This window comes from Pinus tabuliformis, chromosome Q, assembly GCF_031772625.1.
Source record: "Pinus tabuliformis cultivar Carrire ecotype Pingquan chromosome Q, CPIR1, whole genome shotgun sequence".
NCBI lineage: Eukaryota > Viridiplantae > Streptophyta > Pinopsida > Pinales > Pinaceae > Pinus > Pinus tabuliformis.
The window spans coordinates 556,434,287-556,445,222 of NC_142296.1; the positions used below are offsets into that span (position 1 = coordinate 556,434,287).

Genomic DNA, 10,936 nt, shown 5'->3' on the forward strand with positions numbered 1-10,936 from the left:
TCACCCATCATGTCCTAAAGGATAAATTTTAGGAAAAGATACCCCTCAACCAAAATTAAGATGAGACCTTAGTGGTTGGTGTGAGCACTCAGATCGATTGAGGCATATCATTGCGATCAGGGATCAAAATTGAACACGTCAGAGCCCTTCAAAGGGTCTCTGGAAAGTCAGAGAAGTAAGAAGAAAATTTTACCAGTAAAAAAAAATTTAAAAATTGATTTTTTTCATTTAAAAAAAAATTGGAATAATATCTTAAAATTTTTTAAGAAGTGCTGTCAAATTGTCAATTTTTTTTAAATTTCATTTTTCCTGAAATTAGAATTTTAGGAATGAAAAAATTAGAATTTTAGGAATGTTGAATTTGTAAATTTCTTTTCATGTTAAAACTTAAGTCCCATTTTAGAAACTCCCATTTGAAAAACAACAGTTTCCTTTTGAGTTGTTTTTTCTAATTGTGCATATGATGCAAGTTCTTATTACGTCGTAACGCGTTTCCCTCTAAAATCAACTCCCCTCTCTGCTTACCTGTCATCGTGTAAGCCACACGATTATATGTTAGACGATTGCAACAATTTCAGCCGTTGATTGTTGATTCAAAAGGGTTGCCCAAACGGTTTGGGCGTTTCATTTGGCAGATCGAATAATTTCATCAGGGCAGCGGAACCGGGCTCTCTAGTGCTACATGCATCCCACTAACCCTGTTGGCGGGCTTTTCTTGTACTGTCTGTGGGTGGAGTTCATTGATCCCAAGGCTGTACTGAGCAGGCAGCACATTCTCACAAATCCCACATTCTCACAAATCCCAGTGTTCTCAAATCCATCGTTGAGAAAGCGGACATGAGAGAAAGCGATACCGTCCTGGAAATTGGCCCGGGTACTAGAAATCTAACCCTAGAGTTGCTGCAGGCCGCCCACAGAGTCATCGCACTCGAGATCGATCCCCGGATGATCGAAGTAGTTCACAAATGCATAAAGGGGACCGAAATGGCTCAGAGATTGGAGGTGAGTTCCAATTTCCTTTGCATCTTGTTTTTACATTCATTCACCTTATTTACCTCATTAACAATATGTCAATTCCACATGGATTGTGACTCTTCATGCCCACCCCAAGTTTCAAATCCTCAGAGACATGTTTTCCCTTCATGAGTTGTTGCTTCTATGCACCTGTGTAAGCAGCGGCTCAGGCTCCGGCTCCATGTGGATGGGGAAGGTGTAGGTCTTCTACCACAATCACTGAGACATATGTTTTCGAATATCTGTTGTCAGCCTGCTATAGTTCGTTGTGATATTCACATAATGGAAATGGGCATGCTTTCTGCATGACCTGACTTCAGTTCATCGTGATAATCCCATAATGGAGAAGGGTGCGCTTGCTGCATTTGTAAACTGGAAACATCAACCAAAAAAAAATCTTACATTGACAACAATACTGAAGAAGGTTTATTTGTGAAATACCACATACATTAAAACTTTTTCAAATCTTTGCCAATGTGAAAACTGGTTTTAGGGTGAATTTCTCATGCCTATGCGATGAAAATTGGCTATGGGGTGAAGTCCTCATTCTTATGTGATAGCAGCCTTCTTTTCTTCAGTTACTACCTTTCTCCAATCTAATGATGCTTAGAAGTACCTGTGTGCTTTGGGAAGCCATAATCTTGTAACGTACCGCACTTTCTGTCTGGCAATGAAAAATGCCAATTTTGGCAATAAAAAACTTCTTCTTTTTGCAAATTTGATGTTGCAGATGGATTCCCTACCCCCTTATGTCCAATTGGGCACCTCAGTATTAAATTTATGCAATTCAAACCTGTAATTCCAAGATTCTGGCAAAATTTCTGCCAGATTTACAAGGAAAATGCACTGGAAAGAGATTTTGTTTACTGCAAGGTTAGCCTAAGCTATGTGCTTTGCAGGTTCCCTTGTGATGTCTTCATAATAGTCTCTTGCAATTCCTTTTTTGTTCCTTGTGATTGCTGTCTTTGGTGATACCTTATTAATTTTTTGGATTACGATAAATCAAAGTTGCTCTTCTCTAATATGACTATCTCCTTTTTCTTTTCTGTTATGGACAGTTGGTGCGAGGGGACATACTACGAACAGACTTGCCAACTTTTGACATATGTGTAGCCACTATATCTTACCAGATATCATCTCCGCTCATCTTCAAGCTTTTGTCCACCATGCCCAAGTTTCGAAGTGCCACCCTCATGCTTCAGAAGGAATTTGGCCACCGCCTCATGGCAAAGCCTGGTGATTCCCTTTTCAATCGCCTGGCTGTCAATGTGGATCTTCTGGCCAGTACCAAGCTCCTTATGGATGTGAGCAAGAGGCATTTTATGCCATGCCCTAAAGTGGATTCCTCTATTGTGAGAATCGAACCAAGGGCATGGCCTCCTCCAGTCGACTTGAGTGAATGGAATAGATTCACTCTGATGTGTTTCACCAGAAAGAATAAGACTCTCGGTGCAATCTTCCTGTTCATCAATTTTAATCTTGAAGGCATATATCCCTGCTATTGTTTATTTGCTCCCCAAGATTATCTTCTTTAAAGGCATTTAGAGCATGGATGGCAGCAATTTATCAACAAACAGTATAGGTACATTTGCATTGTATGAGCAAATGGAGGAATTTTTCCTTTTTAGTTAAAAGGACAAATCATCTTCGGTTTTTCTTTGCAAGAAATACTTTAAGCAGACAGGCGTTTCAATATAAATTAGTTATGTTTTTTCGATCTCTTCATATTTATTTTCTTCAACATGTTTGAAACCTTTTCTTCTGGGAACTATTGTTTTTGCAAATATTTTACCTTGAATCAATTCGTCTCAGCATGCATTCAAGTTAGTTAGAATGGAATCACATAGGTTTCAGCAGTTTAGCCTAGTCGGTTGTCTCATTAGTCAGGACTTATGAGATGTATGTTAAAAGACTGAAACCTGCTTATGTTAAGGTGAATTTGTGCTAAAAACAGTTTTCAATACTCACGGATCAGACCTTGATCCGAAGAAACTTGTGGGTTAATGGAAACTCATGATCACAGATATAACTGAAAAAGGGAAAAGGAAACCCTCCTATTGAACGATTTCCTCTGCGAAGTTTTTCTCAAGCTCTTGTCAAATACAAGGCAAACTCTTACATTCCAGCTTAACAGAGTTCTTCGCAGAACTGAGGTTTTAAACATTTTGTTCGTAACTGACAGGAAAAATATCTTGAAGATGGATCACTTTCAGCTACATAATTTTTTTAGTGTCTTGCACTCTAAAGTTGGAGTACGAGGGAAAATATTCCTTGCTCATTAAATAAAGCCTCATCTGTGACTCCGTCGGTAACAACCACTCTTTAGAAGGTAGGCCCCGATATAAATACCAACATTTTGAAAGAGAGTCTAAAATCCTGAAAGGCTCTAAAGGATCATAGTGTACAACGGTGACTTCCCCACAAAGATTAGTCTTGCACATTACACAAGATTTGATCGAAGGATTTTCTGCGTAATGAAAAAGGCAATATGGGAGATTCCAATCACGTTCCAAGGCATTTTTTAAAATGTGGATGTGACAAAAGGTTGTTGTGGAACGTGCTGTTTGTATATTTTAACACACTAACACTTTACAACAATGAACTAACAATATTCATGATGAAAATAGCAATAGGGAAGATTTATCTACATAATGAAAAAGACAATATGGGAGATTCCAATCATGTTCCAAGGCGTTTTTTAAAATGTGGACGTGACAAAAGGTTGTTGTGGAAGGTGTTGTTTGTATATGGGAAATTTCTTGATCATTGTGTATAATCCCAATGTTGATAGATATGTCTACTAAGTGGTTCCAGTTAATGGGGCATTGATTTGAGTGGTCAATATATTTTTATTATTTATCAAAGTAATCTTGTGTTGTATTTGTGTTCTTCAATTTATGCCTTACGACGTTTCCTTTGCAACATCTGATGCAAATGCTAGTTAATTATTATGTCACAATTACCTTTTAATACCATTACATTTGGCAGTTGTTCCCAATTCAAAAACAACAGTTTCTTTTCGAGTTTTTTTTTTTAATTGTGCATATGATAGAAGTTCTTATTAATTATTATGTCACAACTATCCCTTGATACCATTACATTTGGTAGTTTCAATTGAGAGCGACTAGATGTCAATATGGGCCATGTATTAGGTCTGTAATTTCATTGGGTTGTGCTTGAAGGTTTCCTAAAGCAAGGTTTGATGACGATTTAAGTTGGAGAGGAGCATAGATTCATCATTCAGCAAACGACTTTCAAGCAAGGTTTAAGCACAATTTATGCTTGGAGAGGAGCGCATTCAACAAGCTTCCTAACATACTGGATTTGATTTGTTTGCGGATTCCCAATTCCTGGTATGTTTTCATATTAAAAAAGGAGATACCAAAAACATATACACATTTGTACATTCGTTTGTTGAATCCTAAACCTATTTCGAATTTTACTAAATTTTTTCGTTCATGCAATAAACTTAAATTTGATTGAGCTACTTGTATATTGGCTTGAACGTTTTGGTCACAAAAATTTCCTACAAAATTAATCCTTATCTAAACTGGAGCATGAATATAGGTCTCCTTTTTATCCATTAATGGTAAATGCATTCGATATATTAGTTGTGGCTCATATCAGACCTGCCTTATATACAACATCCATGGGGTTGTTGTTCCACCATTTTCCTGTGGCTCATATCAGACCTGCCTTATATACAACATCCATGGGGTTGTTGTTCCACCATTTTCCTGTGAAAAAATAAAAAGAAATTTGAAAATAATTTACTGTTGTCAATTGAATTGCTCTTTTTTTTTATGCTTTTCATTATAGAAGTGCGACCTAAATATGTGCCCTTCTAAATGAAATTAAGACCTGCCCTTCAAATTTGATCACTGATTGCGATCTCTGTGGTGATTGAAGTAAATTAATTGTTTCAATGGTGAGGCCGACATTTCTGTAGTTTATCGCTGAATAAGCAATAAAAATCTACACCACATTTCGCTCATATGATAATTTTTGTGGGGTCATGATTTCCAATTCCTTTTTATATGCATTCTCTTTATATCCACACGTTCACATTTATGGCCGAGTTCATATTTGAGCACCTTCGAGGATTTTTCATGGTTATTATATAAGTGCGATCATAAAACAAAGCATCACGTGCTTTATATTATACATAATCTACAATATGAATATAATATAAAGCATTTATCATATATTCATTACTCAATATTCACACTATTGTTATTTACATGTTACGTGAGTTTTATTATGATTTCATGTATAGGTTTAAAATATTCATTAGCTTGAATTTTCATTATGCATTAGCATAATAAAAACACATGGATATATGATGAATGCATGTATTAATATAAATACATTGCCTTTGTATAATGTATTTAATAATGTTTGATTGTGTATTTATGTGGTATTTTTTGGTATTATATATATATATATATATAAATTAAGAAATGCATGGTTTATAAAATTATAAAAATATGCTTGCAGAAGTTTGGTCTCGTGGCTAGCGGATGATTTGCTAAGTCATCCGTGCCGTTGTGCAGGTCACAAATTCGAGTCTTATCTTAACCGAGGGATGTTCTTGCGGGCTGGGCGGTTCCTCTTAGAGGTTATAGTGGCAGTCGTGGGATTCGACCCCATGTAACGCGAGTACGATACCACCGCCGTTGCTGATTCCGCTAGTCAACAAAAAAAAAAATTATAAAAATATGTTATATTATATTTAATATAAAAATATTATTTTATTATCTCTCTCTCTCTCTCTCTATATATATATATATTTGTACATTTTTAAACAGGTAAGTATTATGAAGATGTTATGTGGAGATTATGACAACTTCTTGAAACCAAGTATCGAAATTAAGGAAGTTACGAGTCATTAAAAAGCTCTTGGGAAAGTGAAGGAAAATTAGGTGATAAAAAAAAATGTGCCAAGACTTGATCAAACTCTGAAGGAGGAAGAAACAAAACAAGGCATATTTAACATTAACCAATATTATATGGAGGGACACCTTAATTTTTGAAAAAATAAAAAGGCGGGGTGTCGTGGCCACAACACACCCCTAAAAAGTCCAAGGTGAGCAAGCCTAGCCAACAAATTGTTTATACAAGAAGAAAGAGTACCATAATCAAGTTTAGTGGGAAACCTAAACCACCCTCCACTACTCCCATAACAATTGAAGAAACACCCAGTCATGAAGGGAAAAAGCTAAGGGAGGAGGAGGTACATGGACTACCAAAGCCACAAGCATAGGGAGAAAATTCACAGCAAGGAAGAATGTTAGTATTGCTTGAAGTAATAGGGTAGCAAGTCCATCCACAGTAACAACCTATACATCTACAAGGACAACCCATAGAGCTACAAGAGACAAAGAAGGTTGCAAAACAATCTACCCAAGGAAGTCATCTTCCTTATGCTCCTGACCACTAATGTATGATCCCCTTATTGCAGGGACATTAAGGAGGATGCTCCCTGTATATTTGGTACCCCATTTAGTGATTGAAGTAGAAAAGGCCAAGGTGGAAACACACAAATTGAAAAGGATAGTAGAGGATAAATGGATAGTTAACATTGCTAAAATGGAGGATGAAGTAAATAAGATGAGGGAGGAAATGGCCTTCTTAAGAATAAATGAGGAAAAGAGAATAAATCAACTTAAAAAAGAAAACCAATAGCTAAGGAATCAATTGTAATAGTCACAAGAGTTGTTGAAGGCCAAGGATGCTCAAATTTTACCAATGGAGACATCCTTTGGGACTATGGCACAACTCTCTTTGAAAGTTATCAGTTGTAGGAATCCTTCAAGGGCTTATTCACTATCCCTAAAGGAATAATGGGAGGTTCTAGATTAACCAAATACTAGAAAGGGAACAATATAACTACAAGAAGCTAAACATCTCATAGATTGTTTCCTAGGTTGTAGCATGGAAGATAAGGCTAAGATTGTTGCGATCTATGTCCACAACCTTCTACTTACTACCATGTCCATATGGGATCCTAGCCCATACCTAGGGGATGTAGAGCTACTAGCACTAGCATCCTCGTTGATACATGAATAACTAAGGACATAAGAAGTAAAAATAATATTGGATGGGGAACTAAAATAACCACTATGGATCAAACTTGAGCATCCATACCCATCCATACTTACAACATCCCATGTTATCCTTACAAGGACCATGAAATACAATATATTTGGAAGAAGAGATAGGTATAATTTGTCCTCCATTTTGAGTACACTTTCACATTATTGGGGGAAGAAATCTCACAGGGTTGCTAGAGAAGATGGAAAAGGTTATCCCATAGCATGAATATAAGGGAGTACCACTCTCATGATCGGTTGCAAGTAGCACTAGAAAGGACCCTTTTGTATAAAAAAAATCATCCAAGGACTTGGAGTTCAGTGGATAGGGCTAAGGTCCAATCCACCTTTACTGTTAGGGCTCCAAGAACACTAAATCCAGCAAGAAAAGTACCGAGAGTGGAAGTATATAGAATATAATGCAAGATTTCACCCAGTAAGGGAAACCACAACCAATTCATCTTGGGAAACTAAGCAGGTCATAAGGGAAATGAATGAACAAGAGAAAATAAGAGAAGAATAATGAGTTTCTCAAGGGTGAGAAACACTTCCAATAGTGGGGTATGATGGACCTCCAAAATAGGTTAATTATAAATCCCATCAATCCACTCCTAAGTGCATAAAACTATGTTTGAACCCACCTTTTGCACTTAATGATATATTTTCCTAGCTTAATGGGTTCTTAGAAGAGTTCAATGTGGTTTTCATATTTTATTGTGTAGGATTTAAAGAAATGTTGAGTAGATTCTAATAGATCCAGCATTGAAGAGATTTTAGGGACTTGTTCCCTGCAACAAGAAGACTTAAATTCAGTTGGCTCATGGAATTTAATGCCCCCTCTTATTGTTGTAAGGTGGACCAAGAATGAAATCCCATTTTTTAGGAATTTTTGGATGGAAATCCAACCCTCCACTTGAGGAGGTGGCTCCACACTTTATGTATAAATAAGAGGATTGAGTATTCCCAATGGGAGATATAGAGAAAAGGGAGAATTAGAAAGCGATATTATGTGTTTTGTATTTTGAAACGAGTTTTTCATTCCTGTAATGTAAGAGAAATTTTTCAGATAAGGGAAGCAATGTTTTATTCCAAATCATAGCTTTGTTATCCTTTAAATAATCTAAGCATCATTGGCATGGACCCAACCTAGAGGATTCATAGCCCTCCTGTACTTTTGTTAGTGTTATACTTTGCATTTGTTCATTTTCTAGCATTTCTGAAAGTTACATTTTCAAGGTTTTTATGCATGGTTAAGTAGGAGGTTCTTAGAACAATTCTTCCTTATACGTTATTTATGCAACTATTAGAAAATTTAGCACTTATTAATGAAATTTCAAGTTTTCTTCTATTTCATTTCTCTTGTTGTTATAAATTTTTTTGTTCACTATTTTACTATATAACTAGTTTTACAACCATAGAAAACACACAGAGATTTATTTCATAAGGGTTGAGATTGAATCAAGTTTCCTTGAGCTTTGATCAATTGAATAATATAATTTCCTAGCATTTCCACCTCTTTTCCTCATCTCAAATTCACATCCTAATTAGTTTACATCTTTGATGGTTTGTCTCTTATAGAAAAATAGAGGTACATGTATCAACCTCTAACCAACACTCTTTTCTTGCTTAGCGTTGCAATAGACACTTGGTTTGACCTCCTTTATGTATTACAAGACCTCTAGGACATGATGATGAAACTTAGAAGTATAGAGACTATTGGGACATGGAATTTACACCTTTTTGTACTTGTTTTGCCTATCTTTCTCATCATTTTTAACTTAAAATATATACCCTGATACCTTATTCATTGCCCTTTTACCAATGAATGTTTCTTTTTCATCTCACCTTACTATATTAGTTTTGCTTTTATTTTGATGTGAGGCAGATAGTTTTAGGAAATTTTATTAACAAAAATGACAAGGGACTATTTTGTGGAAAGCTTGGATCGATGACGGTTTTATTACAAGGATGTTATGTTCTAGTTTTCGTCTTGCTAATTCTAGAGTTAAAGATGTGTTGATATCGTTGTTGTTGTGTTAATACTTTGTCTCCCAAATCCTTTGTTTTTCCAAAAATGATGGCAATAATCAACTTGGGTTGCCATTTGATCAAGTTAGTGTTGACCACTACACCAACACAACAATTTATTTATTTATGATACAACCAAGATTAATTAAAATAGTTATGACTTCCAGTTATTGGTCTTTTTGTATTTTGGAAAGATTGTTACAGTATTTTGTATTCATAGAAAACTATTGTAATTTGTTTCTTGATTTGGATAATCTGATAATCGAGTGATTCATGTGATTTATTACATTTCAAATATATATATATATATATATATATATATATCTATATATATATATATATATATATATATATATATATATATATATATATATATATATATATATATATATATATATATATATATATAAGAGGAATCCCTCTACGTCATAGGTGGTTGCATCAACATTGTGATTTTGGAGAAAATTGTGTAAACACAATCATTCCTAATATCAATGCAACTCTTATGATTTGTGGCATCTTACTTCTTTATTGATTAGCTCATGAGTTGTGTGTACCATCTCCCTCTTAAGAAGGAAGGACCCTCCTCTTTGGTAGGGATTATTGAGTTAGTACGGTACTACAAATGTATGTTTAGTTTCTCTTAGTTTTGATGTATAAGTATTACACTGTTTCTGTTATTGATCTTTTAATGCATTATGGTTACTAACTAATTGAATTGCAGAATAATGGTTTCAATTAGTTGTGTAATAACTTAAGTTCTAGACCTGTCCACTCATGATCATGTGTGCTATGTATTATTTTGTTGCTATAGTTTGGATGTTTCTACTAATGCATCATTGTGTCACTATTACAAAGTGCTTTTTAGTTTGGTTGTATTTTTTCTTTTATTGAATTGAAATTCGAGTGGATGACTGTTACTTTTCCTTTGAAAAGAGTGATTGAGTGATTATGGGATTTGTGTGAGCGTTATAGTGATGATTTTTGAGTGCTGATAGTGATGATTGCAACAACATTTTAAGGGTTGATGTGACTAGAGAAAGTTATGCATTGTTCTTGCATATACTTTGCACAATAACCTTGAAATAAAAGACCTACCCTAGTTAACAATTTATGTGTGAGCATAGTGATCCTTATTTAAATTACAATTAATCTAACCAAATTTTTTGTCTCCATTTCTGAGTAGGCTATTATAGGTGCATATGTGTGACTCAAATTATTTGCATGCACTGATTAATAGTGTGTTAGATGTGTTCTTGGATCTGTGGTGATAGGGAAGTAAGATGAGAGGTAAGAACCTATGCATTGCTTCAACACATTGAAGTGGGCTCAACCTTGTACGGAGTCAAGGAACATAAGATTGGATGGAATAAATAGAGGAGAAGAAAAACATGGTTACCTAAAGAAACTAACCATGTTGATAGAAGAGGACGTGGGAGAAATATGATGAACCAATATTTGGGAAGAGTAACATACATACATGAGTTTCTTTGAAAAGATTAAGAAAAATCATCCATGTAGTGGGCACTATCTAAGAAGAATGCTACTCCACAAAGGCCAATATCTCCTGAATCATTTGTGCTGGGCACACACATCAAGGAGGTGGAATTTTATGATCCCTCAACATCAGAGGCAAACCCAAGAGTCTATAGTCCATCTTTGTCAGTACAGGTAGAATATCAAATCTTGGTGAAAGGACAAGGGGACACAGATGAATGTAAATTGAAAGTGAGTCTATAATAACAACCACTTGATTATTACATCCTAGATTCAGGTAGTGCTATAAAACACCCTGTTGATAA

At 35.3% G+C, this 10,936-nt stretch overlaps 1 pseudogene; it reads left to right on the forward strand.

The window, feature by feature from the left end:
• The first annotated feature begins 837 nt into the window (after nucleotides 1-837).
• On the forward strand, nucleotides 838-2,549 carry LOC149220651 (ribosomal RNA small subunit methyltransferase, mitochondrial pseudogene; annotated as a pseudogene).
• The last annotated feature ends 8,387 nt before the right edge of the window (nucleotides 2,550-10,936 follow it).